This window comes from Mytilus californianus, unplaced genomic scaffold, assembly GCF_021869535.1.
Source record: "Mytilus californianus isolate M0D057914Y unplaced genomic scaffold, xbMytCali1.0.p SCAF_2, whole genome shotgun sequence".
Classification (NCBI taxonomy): domain Eukaryota; kingdom Metazoa; phylum Mollusca; class Bivalvia; order Mytilida; family Mytilidae; genus Mytilus; species Mytilus californianus.
This window is the reverse complement of record NW_026262668.1, coordinates 127,790,758-127,810,175: the sequence shown is the minus strand read 5'-3', so window position 1 is coordinate 127,810,175 and position 19,418 is coordinate 127,790,758. Positions and strand designations below refer to the sequence as shown.

General features: G+C 33.7%; 1 long non-coding RNA gene across 1 annotated transcript; it reads left to right on the top strand.

Moving 5' to 3' along the window:
• Positions 1-487: 487 nt before the first annotated feature.
• On the top strand, positions 488-6,818 carry LOC127730971 (uncharacterized). The gene is made up of 3 exons (XR_007995405.1): positions 488-612; positions 3,314-4,015; positions 5,429-6,818. It is a non-coding gene; the product is annotated as an uncharacterized LOC127730971 (long non-coding RNA).
• Positions 6,819-19,418: the final 12,600 nt, after the last annotated feature.

The window sequence follows — 19,418 nt, the reverse complement described above, 5'->3', positions numbered from 1 at the left end:
ATGGTTTAAAGCGAACAATGTTTGTCTTCAATGTAAACGGAGGGTTCAAAGTACCAGTTTCATATCCAAAATACATTGCAAAAGACTACCTCAACCGCTTAAATGACAGCGAGACATTCTGGATCTTTAAATGTCTATAACATTTAGCTTATATTTAGGATAGGTAAAGATATAAATACCATCATAAGGGTTCTCTGAAACTTTTTATTTTCGACATGTACGGAGGACTTAAAGTCTAACTTTACTATCAAATACCAACGTAAATCAAGAGAAGGTGGCTCGATGCGTTGGATAAAACTCCCTTGTCTATCATTCTTCGTGAAATTTAGCCAAAAGTGAGTTAATGTGTAGATAAAGATGCAATTGAGAGGAATTTACGGAAACTTCATGTCTTCAGTATGTACAGAGGGCTAAAAGAGCCAGCCTAATATTCAAGAAGGCACCTCTTTTGATTGAGATTGTTTTTTAAATGCTTTTTTTTTCAAATAGATAAAACGTTCAGCAGACTAGAATGCTACCGTTTATTCAAAGCCGTCATATCAAAATCAGAGAGTGACGTCATCTCTTTGTTGAAGAATAACCTTGAAATGGCTTTATATCCAATGAGTTTTGGTAAGTACATGTACGATATACCTTTAGGTGACCTAAATGTATTAAATTTAAAATATGATAGTTAACTCTGGTCATTCGACAGTGAAAAAAACAGGCGGAATCACATGACCTAAAAATATAATGAAACCATGAGCATGGACAGGATGAACATGGACAGGGTGAGCATCTCCTTCTCAAGGTTTCACCTGTCATTAGATTACAATATTATATCTATTAACAAGCACAGCCATTGATAATGTCAGATGAACGTTGTTGAACATGTGGAATCTAGTACCAGTTTTCTATTTTAAGTCCGCCATGTCTAGGTAGTGGTTTGGTTAATTTACAGCAAATCTTAAAGAAGACCACAAAGAGTATGAATTTTCCATAGCTTGAGTTTACCCAAATTTCTTTTTTCATTATATTTTTGTTTTTAGTAATAATGTAATAATGACCATCAAGTTAAATGACAGTTAAAAATAAAGGTTACCATGAATCACATATTTACTAACACCAAGAAATTTACTTGACGGTCGGTTGAGGACTCAACATTTAGACGAAACGGGTGATTTCAATTTTCCCATTGTAAACTTCCCATCTGTATACATGCAACATTCTAATAGTATCTGCATATGGAGTATATATCACCAAGCTTATACCATTTTCCGGGGTTTGCGTTTTTTATCATGTTTTTCCTGATAAGGTTAAGGTTCCTACTTACAAAGAAAACGTTTGACAAAAATATACTGGACATAAAAAAAAAACCATTTGATTGTCCTATAAGCTTCTAGGAACTGTACACTTATGTAGTTCCATCATCTTTTGCAGCACTCAGATTGAGTTTGAATATATTATATTTGCAAAATATAAAAGGGTTATACACAAGTTATAAAAACATTAGAGACGTCTTATCCCAATACACATATAAGCACAAAAATATTTGATAATGACATGATATGAATGTATATACTACAAAAACAAAGTACAAGGGAATATTACAATACGATATGAAAGATAAGATAGAAGTAGACTGGAGTGGAGTGAGTTAGTGAGAATTCAAGTGTTGGTTGTATCTGACTCTTTGTGTTCTCCTTAAAAAGAATTAAATCCGTTGGATGTGTACTGATTGATACTTCAGTCTGGGAAACCTGATTTGTTGATACGTTGTTATTGGTTTTGATCTGGTTTTCAGAACATGCAAGCACTCTTAAATCGGTACTTTGAGTCTTTTGTCTTTAGGTTTGTTAAGTCGTTTTGTGCTTCGTTGTCGATCAGATGAGTCTAGCCATTCCCAACTGATTTTATAGTCTGTTCTTATGTTGTGCTGTTACACAATGTCCAAGTTTAGGGGGAGGGTTGAACGCTCACAACGTTCTTTAACTCCGCCACATTCTATATGTGCCTGTCCAAAGTCAGGACCCTGTAATTCAGTGGATGTCATTGGTTGCTGTCTGTCATATTTGTTTTTATGCCCCCGCTGTAACGTAGGGGCATTAAGTTTTACCATTGTTCGTCTGTACGTACATCCGTACGTCCCGAAATTGGTTTCTGTTCTCTAACTTATTTTACCTCAACCAAATGTAATGAAACTTATACACAATGCTTATTACCACAAAACACAGATCAAGTTTGAATTTGGGTGGCGTCACTTTTATCTTTCTAGAGTTATGCACTTTTACAAATGGAAAACTGCTGATTTTTTTGTTTCCGTTCTCTTACTTAAGTTTGCCTCAACCAAATGTTATGAATCTTATACACAATGCTTATTACCACAAAACTCAGATCAAGTACGAATTTGGGTAGCGTCACTTTTACCGTTCTTGAGTTATGTCCTTTTATAACGTTATATGCAAGTAGGTGCATGATTTTCTTAAAAAAACTATATTTTGTTGATACATAAATTTCTGTTTTAATGATATAAAATAATCATATGGTCACCGACTTCGTTTTTGGAATATTAACCAATCTGTTACCTAATTGATAATGAAAAATGTCAAAAATTAACGTTTTACGGCCTGCAACGCGATGACGTTACGATTATTTCGACATTTTGTGGTATTTTTTCACATAGAACACCACTTTGAATGATTTATACCGTAAAAACGAAGTCGGTAACCCTATCATTATTTTACATCATTAAAACGGAAATTTGTGTATCAACAACATATAGTTTTTCAAGAAAAATCTATTAATTAGAAATTAGAGATTATATGATTTTCCGACAAATTTAAGATGATTTTCGCCAATTTTATGTGCTTTCTATTCACATGTTCACCAATTTTAAAAGAATTCAATCAGTAATATTTCAGATGATAAAAGAGATCAATACATTTTTTTTTTCGATTTTCAGTTATAGTTCAAGGAGCCAAAGTTGCATGCAACTTTTTTTCCACATTTTTTATTTCACATTTTGTCCTGTCAGGGTCTTTTATAGCTGGCTATATATACGGTATGGGTTTTACTCATTGTCGAAAGCATTGCACTAACCTATAGTTGCTTACGTCCGCTTTATTTGATTTCTGTTGATAGTTGTCTCATTGGCAATCTTGACAGTTATCACAGTGGCAATTATACCATATCTTTTTATTTAATGCAGTGCGGGATTTCAAAAAGGCCCTCCTCTAACTGGGATCGTCTACGTTTTAATTTTTATGGAATAAGTTATATTTTCTGGTATTCTTATAAATGTAGGAATCTTGTTGTTTTCATCTATAATTTACAGAGATTTTGATTGACCAAACGCAAACAAATGAAGGCTTTCCAGTAACCTGTCAGTGCGCTGATGAGTTTGAAACATGCCTACCTACAACAGGTATGACAACAGAAGATATGGTATTGGAACTAGGCAATTGTTTGAAAACCGGAAAGTGTCTTCATGTGCGCAGTCAAGAATCGAGCGTTTCTTTAGGCGATGGCATTACAAAGTCGTATCCTGAAAATGATTGTGGTGGCTTCTATTGGGTTCACTTGGCCGTCATAATGAATAAAAAGGAATTGGTTCGTGAAATGTTTGCTTGGTATTTACAAAATGATAAGTATTCAAATATATGGTTTACACTGAAGAAAAAGTTGTCGGTCTTATATCTAGCTCTCGTACATAACCGTAAAGAAATAATGAATGAAATCATGAAGTTAATTGATAAACTGGACAAAGGATCAGTCTACTATATATTATGTGAATATGATTTAAATAAGTCTGTTGAAAAAGACAGACTTGATGTTTTCAAGGTGTTGGCAGAAAAAATTCAGCTTGAGAAGGCGAATTGCGGCAAAATGAGAGATTTGTACAATCTAGCAGTTCGTTCCTGTGCTCATGGTTGTCTTGAATTCATTGCTGATAATTACGGAAAGATATTAGAAACTATGTTGTTTTACGAAAAATCATCAAATATCATAAACAATTTGGGCATCGCAATAAAATCAGGTAATATTTTTTTTTATTTAAAGTATGAGAATTAAAAACTCTAACATGGATTGCTATATTACCTACGATTTCAGACTTATGTAAATTCAAACACGACTTTTCAATTGTCATAAAGTTTAGTATTCAATCGATCCTTACTTACAATTCCTTGGTACAAGTCAAGATAGGTAACAAACGTTACAGTAGTTATCTATGGTATCAATGAAATAAACTTAACCATCATTCATTAAACTTTGAATTATTCAGTAAAATGACATACTTTTTATAGCTAATCATGTAGCTGATAGGAATGCACCGCCTTCAAGTGAGAAGAATCTATATAAATATGGATATGGATAGATCTGGGTTATACGTCAATGATAAAGCAACCCAACGACACAAAAAATCAAAGATATCTAGAGGTCAAGTATCATCTTCGTCATTGGATTTAACCTCCCTATTCTGACCCGCACAATCAAACGATCGCTCGTTTTGTAGCATGGGTTTTTGATATTGGAAAATAACAATATTTTTATACACGATTCAAGCCTTTTGGTCTAATTATCGAATGGGAAAGTTTGAAATGGAACTCGAATCTAGAGGACAAACTTGATGGTAGTAAAGACCGTTACATATATAACAAGCACGGACATTGAAAAATGAAACATCTGAAATAAAACTAAGCAATTTTAAGCAAAAGCAACACGATCCTAAACACTTTTAAAACAGCTCGGGTGTTCCTCCCCGAGGGTACTATGCAATTACTGCTCCACCATTGGCAATTGTCGTCGTTAAATCATGAAAATTTCCGTTTATAAGTAGCATTCCAGTAGAACCCTTGTCCGTTAAATGAAAGGACCTCAAACGAAACTTTTCTGCATTTTGGGGTTTTAGAAGGGTGTAAATCACGAATTTTGTTAAACATTTTTACCCGGAGAGTAGTCCACATCACTTCGATACAATAATTTTCAGTCTGAGTAACTGTTGTTTAGCAAGGTTCTTTTTTGTTATTGACATAAACTTCCTAGTTTGAGATCACCGTTTTATATGTTATCAGATTAACTATATGTATACCTGGGTTTTCCAATGTAAATATGGATTTTACAATATCATTTTTCGGAAAAGTGTGTCAACGCAAAAAACCCTAAACTTCTTGTTGAAATGTAACCAAACGTGACGAATTTAGGAAACCCACTAATAGCAAATGCCTGTTAAACATTCTATCTAAAAAGATCAAAATTAAAAATTGACAGATTTATTTCATATCAGGTGCAGTAAGCGGAAGTTATATTTGATACCTTTGTTTTGTTTGTAATTAAATTATGATATTAAAACTGACATCACAATTATGCATGCAACTGCTTTACTTTGTTTGTAAAACTCATTTACCAAATTAAAGGTTGGATCTTTTTTACAACGTGTTTTATTTTACAGGAGATGGTAAGCTTTTCTCAATAGTCATGAACGAATATGTCAAATTATGATCCAACAGAAGGCTGGTTAAAGAGCAAATTCTCAATTGGTTTATACAAGCAATTTTAAATCACAACATAAGAGCAGTAAAAGTCATTATTATAGGGTCAGATATTCATACTGAACCCGAACTACGATCGGCGCTATGTAAATTGCGGTATGGTGGTTACAGTGCACTTAAATGGGCTGAAGAACTCGAGTTGACCGACATAGCGACCTATTTGAGTGAGGAACATTTTGTTGCTCTTGGTTCTGCTCACAGCCCCTGGTCTGCAATTAGTTCTGTAATTATCATGGAAAATAAACATTCAATTGAAAATGAACATTTATTTGAAAATGAACATTTAATTGAAAATGTAGCAACACTTATCAGTAGAGGACACGATGTGAATAAAGCCAATAGCGATTTTACACACTCTGGAGCAAATTTTAACGAATGCAACACTCAGGACAGAGTAATGTTAAACGAGACGCCATTTTTTGTAGCTCTAAAAACCGGCAGATACGATGTATTGGTAAAACTATTGTTGAATGGGGCACTTTCAGTAGCTGATGAGAGATTTTTATACAGACTTGTGGAAATCAACACCCGAGCTAAAGTGTTTTATTTACTACTTTCATGTAACGCCATAGATAGCATGCCGGCAGGTGACACGTCTCTTTTGCAGTATCTTTTAATTCGGAGTACATGCGTGGATGTACCTAGCCATATTAAACCGAAAGTAAAAGATCTCGTCCTTCTTCTTTTAGAAACATTTAGTTGTTTCTGTTATGAGGATAAACGGTTCATTTTATCAAATGATATTAATACTATTGATGAAGAAATATTAGCAAAAGTTCACAGTGTGCTTTACGAACCACGAACATTAGCCGATTTGTGCAGACGTCGCTTGAGAAGTCATTTAGGTCTTAGTTTTCAAATGTTTATCAACTACATCAAACAGGAAGGTTTTCCTCCACGTATTATAGACTACATTCAGTATCGACATTTGATTGTAAAATACTTCAACGAAGAAGACATACAAAGCGTTGAACAAAGTCTAATTTGACTGGTTTGGTATACTGTGGATTCATCAGTATTCGTGTGATACCAGTTTTCGTGGATTCATTAGTATTCGTGTGATACCAGTTTTCGTGGAATCATTAGTATTCGTGTGATACCAGTTTTTGTGGATTTAGTTGGTATAGGTGTAAACTCATCAGTTTGGGCGTAAATAACTCTGAGAAGGGTTCTATATGGTTTATTATAGGCAATCTCAAATAAACACCCTGTAACATATAGACACAATACACACGTTCTAAGAACGATAACTCTAATCATCTCTGTATCAATAAAATCAAATATAAATTATCCAAGTAGTTAACTTCAGTTTGAAATATACCATAATTAATAAAATACGTTTTACTACAAATCATAAGCATCTGTACCAAAGTCTATATCCGGTAATTGATCAAAATGCAATATCACAGATATCAGTAACACCTTGTGTCCACGATCATTATTTAAAGTAATCAATTCTAATACACTTCTCTATTTGGAGAGCCGACCGTGCGAGGGCTTTACAGCCAGTCAAGGTCGTTAAAAACACCCATAAGTAAGCTGTTTGGAGATAATCGTAAACTAAACAAAACACATTACAATCACAGACAAGACACAAATGAATTAAAACACATAAGTACAAATAGACAACACGTAATGAATAAACATGTAAGCACAGAACACAGCTTACCGTGTATATAATACAGGGGCTGAGCAGTGCTCCTCTATAAAGTTACTGTACGTCTATATACTTCACATACTGGAATCTGAATATAAAGAAATATTGACTTCATAAGTCTTAATCTAGTTTAACTCAATGCAAGACAATATTCTATGCTGGAATCTAATAACAGCCAAATATGAAAAATAATATAATAACTGTAATATTCTTTCTGTCTTGCAAATACCAACTTAAAGTAAAAATATGAACTCTTTCATACTCTTGGGAATCAAACTGGACTTTCATACACATTTTCATAACACATTCATATCTTTCATACAAGATAAAAATATGGGAAATACATGCACCAAAGACTGAAGAATATAACTGACCTGAATATAAAGAGTAAGTTTCCTGAATAAGAATAATAAATATATGAATATCACAATAAAGTATCAGTATTCTATATCTCTGCGAAGAATTTGAAAAGAGTGCCTCAATATCAAAGGAGTTCACAGAGTAACCAATCGGAATAAAGAAATAGAAAACCCAGGATGTAAATACATGTGAATAGAAAATCAAAGTACTGTCATACTGTATACTCTGTCAGAGTCAGTCAATAAGTCGATACATGAACAAATATAAACAAATACTATTTATCAAAATAAGTAATAATTTCAAGCTGTACTACATAGGTGTACCATGAATTTAAATGTTCAAAGAAGTACAAATTTTAATAGGCTTGTACGCAGACTTTGGTAACCAAATATCCACGAAAATGAATTTGTTCTCAATAAACAAAATTTGGTAGATGTATCAAAGAAAATAAATGAATCTAACGTAGACGATAGGCTGCAAGCTCCACTTATCTCATATGATTGTATGGATTTACGATAAGTTCCTATGTCAGCTTATCTTCTTTGACTGGTTTGGATCTACGATAAACTGCTAATTCCACTTATCTTCTTTGATTGGTTTGGATCTACGATAAACTGCTAGGTCCACTTATTTTCTTTGACTGGTTTGGATCTACGATAAACTGCTAATTCCACTTATCTTCTTTGACTAGTTTAGATCTACGATTAACTGTTAATTCCACTTATCTTCTTTGACTGGTTTGGATCTACGATAAACTGCTAGGTCCACTTATCTTCCTTGACTGGTTTGGATCTACGATAATTTAAACTGCTAGTTCCACGCATCTTCTTTGACTAGTTTAGATCTAGGATAAACTGCTAGGTCCCCTTATCTCATTTGACTTGTGGATCTACGATAAGCTGCTATAGGTCCACTTATCTTCTTTGACTAGTTTAGATTTACGATAAACTGCTAGGTCCACTTATCTTCCATGACTGGTTTGGATCTACGATAATTTAAACTGCTAGTTCCACTTATCTTCTTTGACTAGTTTAGATCTACGGTAAACTCTGCTAGGTCCCCTTATCTCATTTGACTTGTGTGGATCTACAATAAGTTGCTATAGGTCCACTTATCTTCTTTGATTGGTTTGGATCTACGATAAACTGCTAGATCCACTTATCTTCTTTGGCTGGTTTGGATCTACGATAAGCTGCTATGTCCACTTATCTTCTTGGTCTAGTTTAGATTTACGATAAACTGCTAGGTCCCCTTATCTTCCTTGACTGGTTTGGATCTACGATAATTTAAACTGCTAGTTCCACTTATCTTCTTTGACTGGTTTAGATCTACGGTAAACTCTGCTAGGTCCCCTTATCTTCTTTGACATGTGTGGATCTACAATAAGCTGCTATAGGTCCACTTATCTTCTTTGATTGGTTTGGATTTACGATAAACTGCTAGATCCGCATATTTTCTTTGACTGGTTTGAATCTACGATAAGTTGCTAGGTCCACTTATCTTTTTTTACTAGTTTAGATTTACGATTAACTGCTAGGTACTCTTATATTCTTTGACTAGTTTAGATCTACGATAAGCTGCTTGGTCCACTTATCTTCTTTGATTAGTTTGGATCTTCGATAAACTACTAGGTCCACTTATCTTCTTTGATTGGTTTGGATCTTCGATAAACTACTAGGTCCACTTATCTTCTTTGACTAGTTTTGATCGAAAATAATTTGCTAGTCCAACTTATCTTATTTGACTAGTTTGGATATGCAAAAAGCTACTTTCTATGACTTGTTTGGATCTACGATAAGCTTGTATTTCGACTTATTTTGTTTGACTGGTTTTTATCTACGATAACTGCAAGGTCCACATAGACAAATATTTTTCAAACGTATTTTACAAGTGTACAGTTTACTTTTTTTTATACTACAGTCGTATTACGGTAATAATGCGTCGTTGTTGTCATCGACCGTAATAAATTTTTAATAGAATTTATGTATACTTGACCAAAGCTCATGAATTTTAGATACAATGCTCCTTGGCACAATTATGTGAAAGTCAGGTATATATGTTAGACTCAGATCAACGTCTGGTCTCTAATCGACGTCCGTTCCTCAAATCGACGTCCAAATCTGACGTCATAATGAGATTCCAAATCAACGGCCAATTATATGATCCTCTAATCGACGTTTTTTTGTTGTTCTCAAATCGACGCCCAATATTTGGATTCTCTAATCGACGTCCTTTATCGGACTTGCCGCAATGACGTCACAACTTAATTAAAAAAAACTGTCGTATTCCTGATTTGATAACGGTATTTTCCGGATACAAATGGTTAGTTGAACCTCAAACTCAAAAAGTTGTTTAAAAAGATCTTGCAGAGTCCAATTAATAATACTTTTCAACAATTGACTATACTTCTTTATTCTGTCTATTGTTTGAAACTGTATATTGCCCTTAGATGCCATTCTGTTATTTATATTGTAGTTGCTGTCTCATTGTCTTATATCCACATGTCAATTATTTATATGAACATGAAAGGAATAAGACAACGTAGATCGAGTGGATTAACTTTTTAGACCAATATATTAATATGCATGTACATGTTATCAGATGTCGGTGTTTGTCTTATTGTCATTTACTAATGCTTGTCCTTTTATGTTTATTTAGTTGATTATTATGGACGGCATGTTGCTTACTTTGGTGTTCCTTCTTAAATACATCAACTGAAGACCCATTGGTGGCCTGGGGCTGTTTTCAGCTCTTTGGTCGGGTTGTTGTCTCTTTGACACATTCCCCCTTTCTATTCTCAATTTTAAGTCATTTTGATTTGTAAAGTATATAAAGATATATGAAAACAATTAGTTTCTTTATGCCTAGGTCACACATTCAAGGATCACCTCGCCGGATCCACTACGGATTAAATCTCACGGGATCCCAGAAATGCAATTTCCGTAGTCCGATACGGATGCACAACGGTATGACTACGGGTTTTGACGTTACTAGCACGGATAATGAAGGACGGGGGTCATTTGGCGACATGAGTGATACGGGTTCTTTCGGTTAAACACGGTTTAATACGGAAATGACACGGTTTAGTACGCAACGACAAGTGTTGGGACGTATGTACTGCGGATAAACAGCGGTTTGCTACGGTATAAGTAAGGGTTAGTACGAATGAGAACGGTCTGAAACGGAATAGTACGAACCGCCACATTTTCTAAAAGCCGTTAATCATTTCTGTAATTAAGATTGTGATTTATCATTTCTTTATGGCAGTGAATCGTAGATCTTTTGTTTTGTTTTGTAAATTAAATTATTTGTCTGTCTGTACTATGTGGTGTTCTTCGTTATCATCGGACCAACGACATTTAGCAGTTCTTGAAACATATTTGGGACTATTCTTTCAAAGTTCTTAAATGTAGCTGGATTTTCCGCACAAAATTCAGTCATGAGGGGCTCATACTGGCCATGGATAGGGAAGTCAGTCCCTAATCCAACATCTACTCTGCCTCCGGTCACCTCTACGTCTGTCATCAAGTAGCTCGACCACTGCCCTGGCATTTTGTGCTATATCAATATCCAATTCCAGCCAATTAATTGCAACCAGCAGTTGTTGATTATTCATGTTGGATAATGTTATGTATACCTCAACGGCAAGACACAGACTAGGTATTGAGTATTTATACAGAAGCCTTATATCAGTTTGTCGTGGACCGTAATATTTCTTTTTTTGTCGTGTTGTAACGTAGTAAACCCTAAAAGACTTTCAGAACCCTGGCTGATCCTTAGCTATCCGTATTGCAACGTAATGAAATCGTGCCGTTCGGCGGAGTCGAGTGTTGTTGTTTGTCTTTGTTTGTTATGTATGTTATTTGTTGGAAGGAATCGAGTGCAGTTGTTTATCTTTGTTTGTTATGTATGTTATTTGTTCGGAGGAATCGAGTGCAGTTGTTTATCTTTGTTTGTTATGTATGTTATTTGTTCGGAGGAATCGAGTGTTGTTATTTGTCTTTGTTTGTTATCATAATAATGTATGTTATTTGTTCGGAGGAATCGAGTGTTGTTGTTTGTCTTCGTTTGTTATTATAATAATGTATGTTATTTGTTCAGAGGAGTCGAGTGTTGTTGTTTGTCTTTGTTTGTTATGTATGTTATTTGTTAGGAGGAATCGAGTGTTGTTATTTGTCTTTGTTGTTTTATATTCATGTTAATTGTTAGGTGGAGTCTAGTGTTGTTGTTTGTCTTTGTTTGTTATGTATGTTATTTGTTGGGAGGAGTCGAGTGTTGTTGTTTGTCTTTGTTTGTTATGTATGATATTTGTTCGGAGGAATCGAGTGTTGTTGTTTGTCTTTGTTTGTTATGTATGTTATTTATTCGGAGGAATCGAGTGCAGTTGTTTGTCTTTGTTTGTTATGTATGTTATTTGTTCGGAGGAGTCGAGTGTTGTTGTTTGTCTTTGTTTGTTATGTATGTTATTTGTTCGGAGGAGTCGAGTGTTGTTGTTTGTCTTTGTTTGTTATGTATGTTATTTGTTCGGAGGAGTCGAGTGTTGTTGTTTCTTTTTTGTTTGTTATGTATGTTATTTGTTGGAAGGAATCGAGTGTTGTTATTTGTCTTCGTTTGTTACCATAATAATGTATGTTATTTGTTCAGAGGAGTCGAGTGTTGTTGTTTGTCTTTGTTTGTTATGTATGTTATTTGTTCGCAGGAATGGAGTGTTGTTGTTTGTCTTTGTTTGTTATGTATGTTATTTGTACGCAGGAATGGAGTGTTGTTGTTTGTCTCTGTTTTTAATGTATGTTATTCGTTCGGAGGAATCGAGTGTTGTTGTTTGTTATTGTTTGTTATGTATGTTATTTGTTGGGAGGAATAGAGTGTTGTTATTTGTCTTTGTTGTTTTATATTCATGTTAATTGTTAGGTGGAGTCTAGTGTTGTTGTTTGTCTTTGTTTGTTATGTATGTTATTTGTTCAGAGGAGTCGAGTGTTGTTGTTTGTCTTTGTTTGTTATGTTTGTTATTTGTTGGGAGGAATCGAGTGCAGTTGTTTGTCTTTGTTTGTTATGTATGTTATTTGTTGGGAGGAATCGAGTGTTGTTGTTTGTCTTTGTTTGTTATGTATGTTATTTGTTCGGAGGAGTCGAGTGTTGTTGTTTGTCTTTGTTTGTTATGTATGATATTTGTTCGGAGGAATCGAGTGTTGTTGTTTGTCTTTGTTTGTTCTGTATGTTATTTATTCGGAGGAATCGAGTGCAGTTGTTTGTCTTTGTTTGTTATGTATGTTATTTGTTCGGAGGAGTCGAGTGTTGTTGTTTGTCTTTGTTTGTTATGTATGTTATTTGTTCGGAGGAGTCGAGTGTTGTTGTTTGTCTTTGTTTGTAATGTATGTTATTTGTTCGGAGGAGTCGAGTGTTGTTGTTTCTTTTTGTTTGTTATGTATGTTATTTGTTGGAAGGAATCGAGTGTTGTTGTTTGCCTTTGTTTGTTATGTATGTTATTTGTTCGGAGGAGTCGAGTGTTGTTGTTTGTCTCTGTTTTTCATGTATGTTATTTGTTCGGAGGAATCGAGTGTTGTTATTTGTCTTCGTTTGTTACCATAATAATGTATGTTATTTGTTCAGAGGAGTCGAGTGTTGTTGTTTGTCTTTGTTTGTTATGTATGTTATTTGTTCGCAGGAATCGAGTGCAGTTGTTTGTCTTTGTTTGTTATGTATGTTATTTGTTCGGAGGAATCGAGTGTTGTTGTTTGTCTTTGTTTTGTTATGTATGTTATTTGTTCGGAGGAGTCGAGTGTTGTTTGTCTCTGTTTTTTATGTATGTTATTTGTTGGGAGGAATCGAGTGTTGTTGTTTGTCTTTGTTTTGTTATGTATGTTATTTGTTCGGAGGAGTCGAGTGTTGTTTGTCTCTGTTTTTTATGTATGTTATTTGTTGGGAGGAATCGAGTGTTGTTGTTTGTCTTTGTTTGTTATGTATGTTATTTGTTCGGAGGAATCGAGTGTTGTTATTTGTCTTTGTTTGTTATCATAATAATGTATGTTATTTGTTCGGAGGAATCGAGTGTTGTTGTTTGTCTTCGTTTGTTATTATAATAATGTATGTTATTTGTTCAGAGGAGTCGAGTGTTGTTGTTTGTCTTTGTTTGTTATGTATGTTATTTGTTCTGAGGAATCGAGTTCAGTTGTTTGTCTTTGTTTGTTATGTATGTTATTTGTTCCGAGGAGTCGAGTGTTGTTGTTTGTATTTGTTTTGTTATGTATGTTATTTGTTCGGAGGAATCGTGTGTTGTTGTTTGTCTTTGTTTGTTATGTATGTTATTTGTTAGGAGGAATCGAGTGCAGTTGTTTGTCTTTGTTTGTTATGTATGTTATTTGTTCCGAGGAGTCGAGTGTTGTTGTTTGTCTTTGTTTGTTATGTATGTTATTTGTTCGGAGGAATCGAGTGCAGTTGTTTGTCTTTGTTTGTTATGTATGTTATTTGTTCGAAGGAGTCGAGTGTTGTTGTTTGTCTTTGTTTGTTATGTATGTTATTTGTTCGGAGGAATCGTGTGTTGTTGTTTGTCTTTGTTTGTTATGTATGTTATTTGTTCGGAGGAGTCGAGTGCAGTTGTTAGTCTTTATTTTTTTATATATGTTACTTGTTCGGAGGAATCGAGTGTTGTTGTTTGTTATTGTTTGTTATGTATGTTATTTGTTGGAAGGAATCGAATGTTGTTGTTTGTCTTTGTTTGTTACGTATGTCATTTGTTCGGAGGAATCGAGTGTTGTTGTTTGTCTTTGTTTGTTATGTATGATATTTGTTCGGAGGAGTCGTGTTGTTGTTTGTCTTTGTTTGTTATGTATGTTATTTGTTCGGAGGAATCAAGTGTTGTTGTTTGTCTTTGTTTGTTATGTATGTTATTTGTTCGGAGGAGTCGAGTGTTGTTTGTCTTTGTTTGTTATGTATGTTATTTGTTCGGAGGAATCAAGTGTTGTTGTTTGTCTTTGTAGGTTGTGTGTTATTTATTCGGAGGAATCGAGTGTTGTTGGGTTTTTTTTTTTTTTTATGTATGTTTTTTGTTCAGACGAGTCGAGTCTTGTTGTTTGATGCGGTCTGATCATAACTGTCAACTATTTTGATATCTGCTATTCTTTTCATGTATCACCAGAAAGTTTGACTTTATCAATTTTACTTTGTAAAAATTTGATTTGAAACATATTTGAAAAAAGAAAAACACGGGCCCTTACAATGTAACTTAGTTTCTAGGATTTTTTTTCACAAAGCTTAGTCATATGAAACGAGTTTCTTGTAATCATAATGTTAAGGAAATTTTTAAACTAATATATGCATATGTATACTAAACTAAGTCTTCTATGCCCGTTTTTTTTTTACATTTTTTATGAATCTATAACATATAATCGACAAATAAAATTTCATTCACTGAATGTTAATCGCAAACTTATTAACTTCGAGTTTGTTTCCGAAGTTTATCGGAGCGTGATATTGACAAACAATCAACACAGAATCATGGAGCACGTGAAAAATAAATGAATTGATAGAGTCATGTAAACATATTTCTTATATTTTCTACCCGTTCCCATTTGTTAATCTTAATTTTCCATAATGATTGTTGAATGATTTGGTGTGTTTGATTTATTTTTTAAGAATCAAATTATTAATATTTACCTTTCTGCGCACGTATGTTTACATTCTTTCATCACGGGTTTCCCTCGCAATTACGATGTTCGGTTGCCGAAGTTCTAACGAGAGGTCTCGTGGTTAAGATCACTGTATACGGAATAATATCGGCGAATTAGAGTACGGGAAGACAATAACTCAATAGTAGTACGTTTCTGAAGATTTTGATAAGATAAAGGATTTTCTTTTACAAGAAATTCCACGTACACTTGTTTTACAGTAAAACTTAGCCATTCAAGTATATAAAACGTATTCAATTTTTTTTTTAATTTCAAGTTTCATATGACTTTAAATAATATGAAGGTATAAACAGTCATATTCTTACGGATATAGCTGATTCATATACCGCCACGCCTCTTTTGGAAAGATACTTAATCTTCATAAATTTTTTTTTACCTACTGATTCCCAGATATCATAATGATCTCCATGTTTTATATCATCAGACTGCATAGATACACAACTCAGTCTTGTGAATTTTACCATTATAAATACAGTTGGATATTTGTGAAAATGAATTATCATGAAGACTCAAAGAAAAGGGGGGATTAGTACAAAATTTAGGTATTATATGGCACTCTAAGGAACTGGAGACATAAAAAAATGCCGCCCAACCATATGTTTTGGCCTCTGCAAAAAAGTAGTGCATGTGAACTTTCCATTCAAGTATATGATTTTTGTTTTGAAACTACATAATAAAAGTGGCACTTGTACACCAGTCTAAGGGACATAATCGTGTCTATGTATAAACATAGAAACATGGGTGCACATTCTGGCAAGCTATCGAGTCAGAACAGTCACAAAGGTAATTATATCTATTTAACTACTTCATTTTCTATCTAAAACAAGAAAAAATCCTTAAATTAATTATTTATAATGGTTATCGTATTGATTGTTATTACAGTCAATATTCAATTTACATAACGTCAGCATCACACGTACGTTTTCCCCAAGAATATGCAACTTACCATAGTTATTTCTTGGGTAATTAATTTAAATCTCGTAAAAAAATTGAAATGTCAAGTGATACACATGCATTTATTTACAAATTAACTGATGTTTTTATATCTTTTGTTATTGGATTTTATATATTAAAAAACCGTTATTTACAGTATAACTTTTGTCATCACGTTAATGTTCAAAGGGACTTAACTAAATTTTATAATGAAGCTTATGTTATCTAAAAATAGCAGCGTAGTGTATTTTCAAATTTTTTTTTTTTATTTTTTTTTTTTTTTTTTTTTTTTATCTTTATTCATCCATACTTCATATTTACACATTATACATATTCATCTACAATAGTATCACAGTTTGAAGATATTCACACAGATATATTCATACTTTTACATATTGCTGCATTGTCACTTTGTCACTTTTTGTTTTTATATTTAAATATTTTTTTAGCTTTCTTAAAATAAAATTAGAATAATTATACAGATTGTCTCGATCCAAACAAAAAACAATAAGTCTTATTCATATTTTATACAACATCACTATAAGTTAAAACGAATATACTTTTATGAAAACAAAAATTGCATGTATTCAAAATTTGTTATCGTCTTATCAGAGTTTTTGTTCTCGATAAATCAGACAAATGTATGCGAACTGTGAACTTGAAAAAGGTTAATCTGGTTAGTTGATATGTTTGTATTCTTCTGAAGTAAGTAAAGTATACACATGAGATATTAACGGATTTCGGTGTCCGAAGAGAAAGTGACTTGTTGCAAGTCATAATTATTTTTTGCGTCCGAAAATGTATTTTTCGCTTTTCAAACTTTTAGCGTCGAGCGTACCATACGATGGTTGTCCCAGAAAATAGAATTTTTTAACAGTGGAATGAATTTGATGTGGACAACTTGTGTTGATCTAAAAGTTGTAATCTGGTAGCGCCGCAGTTCATTAGAATTAATCATTGCTGACATCTTCAAAAATGAATATATATAGAAAAACTCTGATTGTTTAGCCGAATTACAACGCAGTAGAAATAGGTTTTTGTTACAAGCCATCCCGCTTATTCATCTTTTGGTTAAATATAACCCAACCCTTGGTTGAACGATTTAACCAAAAGTTAAAATCCTTTGCTCAACTTCTTTTTGACCCTCGGTTACGTAACTCAAAGTAAAATTTTAAAAGAGATAATTTTTTTTAAAATCAAAGAATTATCAACAATTTCCTTTGGTCATAGGAATACTGTTTGTCGATAGATATGATAACTCTTAAAACAAAACGTTGTCCTCGGCTAAATATAAAAATAAGAAGATGTTGTGTGATTGCCAATGAGACAACTCTCCACCAGAGACCAAATGACGTAAAAGTTCGTAACTATAGGTCACCATACGGCCTTCAAAAATGAACAAAAGTTATACCGTGTAGCAAGCTATAAAAGACCCCGACCTGACAAATATCAAAAGAGAAAACTATATCGACCTGATTAATGTAAAAAAACAATAAACGAAAAACAAGTATGACATACAACAACAAACGACAACAAATGTATTACAGACGCCTGATTTAGAACAAGCACATACAGAGTGCGACGGGATTGAAAATGTTTGTGGATGCCCAACCAACGTTAACCTTGGACAGTGTTATTATAGCACAACATAAGAACAAACTATAAAAGATCATGTGAAATTTGCTTGGCTCATCAGATCGACACAAAGCACACAAACACAACTAACAAAAAAACTTAAGATACAACGTACCGATCTGAAAGGTAAGTTTATTGAATAGTACAACGCTGATGTGACATAGATATAAAAATAAGAAGATGTGGTATAATTGCCATTGAGACAACCAAATGACATAGAAGTAAACAACTATAGGTCACCGTACGGCTTTCGACAATGAGCAAAACCCTGGTACCGCATAGTCAGCTATAAAAGGCCCCGAAATGACAAATGTAAAATATTCAAACGAGAAAACTAACGGCCTGATTTATGTAAAAACATAGAGCATATTTTGTTTTAATATTAAGATGTCATCAGACAATATGATTTAAATTCTACTTTGGACCAAATTTTGGGGAAATTGTGACATTTTTCAAATATTATCAAATAAATGCAGCTTGCTGCCATGGTTACACCAAAAGAGATTATATTTCATCATTTTAACTATTGGAATCTATGGAAGCTGTTTCCATACATATGTACGTACATACATGACACAAACAGTAAGCCTTATTTGTTAGAAAGCAAGGGAAAGAGGGTGGTTCAAAATTATGAGTGCCAATTTTAAGTGTTTTTCCTAACTGTGTATTGGTACTGCTACCAAAGAAGAAAATAAACCCGTTTGACTGTGCGGGATAAATAAATGCGAAACCACGTCCGGTTGGAATGGGGACGTTTATCCGTTGCCTCACGTAGATAGAGTGCCACGCTCTCTACACGTTAAAGACCTCGTGCCACAATAATGAGTGGTCTGTATAACATGTTGCAAGGCTCATGTTCTGCCCTATCCAACATACCCTTTTCAAGTGGAAGTCTAAAACTATTGTGCTTTAACCCAGTCAACCTACCTTGCAGAACGTACGTTTTTTAAATTAATTTTACATATTAATCTTACGAAGTTCATAGTAGCTTGATAATTTCAGAGAATTTGTTGAAGATATTCGATACAAAATTAACAAAATTCGCCTTTAGGGTACAATGGTCCTTTGTTCATCATCTGAAAGCGCAGCAAAAAAAGGTTAACCGACCACATATTTCTTGCTTTTGTTTTATGCCCCCGCCGTGTAGGAGGGGACATTAAGTGTTACCCTTGACCGTCCTCCCGTCCGTCCGTCCGACATCCGTCCGTATAATTTTTGTTTCCGCACTCTAACTTAAGTTTTCCTCACTAAACTTGGAAAATAGCAAAGCTTGAGCGGGGGCATTCGTGTCCTCACACACATTATTCTTTTATTTTGTCAATCTAATTAAAATATAGAGCTCTGATTTCGTTATCTCCATAAGAGAAATCAGAGTTCTATATTTTGATCAGATTGTTATTTTGTTTAACAAGCATGTCATTTTCAAAAGTCCTTATATCTTTACTAAAATTTCCAGTATCACAGTCTTAACTTGTGTACTTTGAGGTCGCATGGTTAAAAGTAAAAATTAAGAAAAGACTAATACAAGTTTAAACAATAACAAAAGATTCTAAAGTTAAAAAGTTTAAGCAACACGAACACCGCCAAAAAAAAAACGGAGGGAAACTCGATGTGCATGGG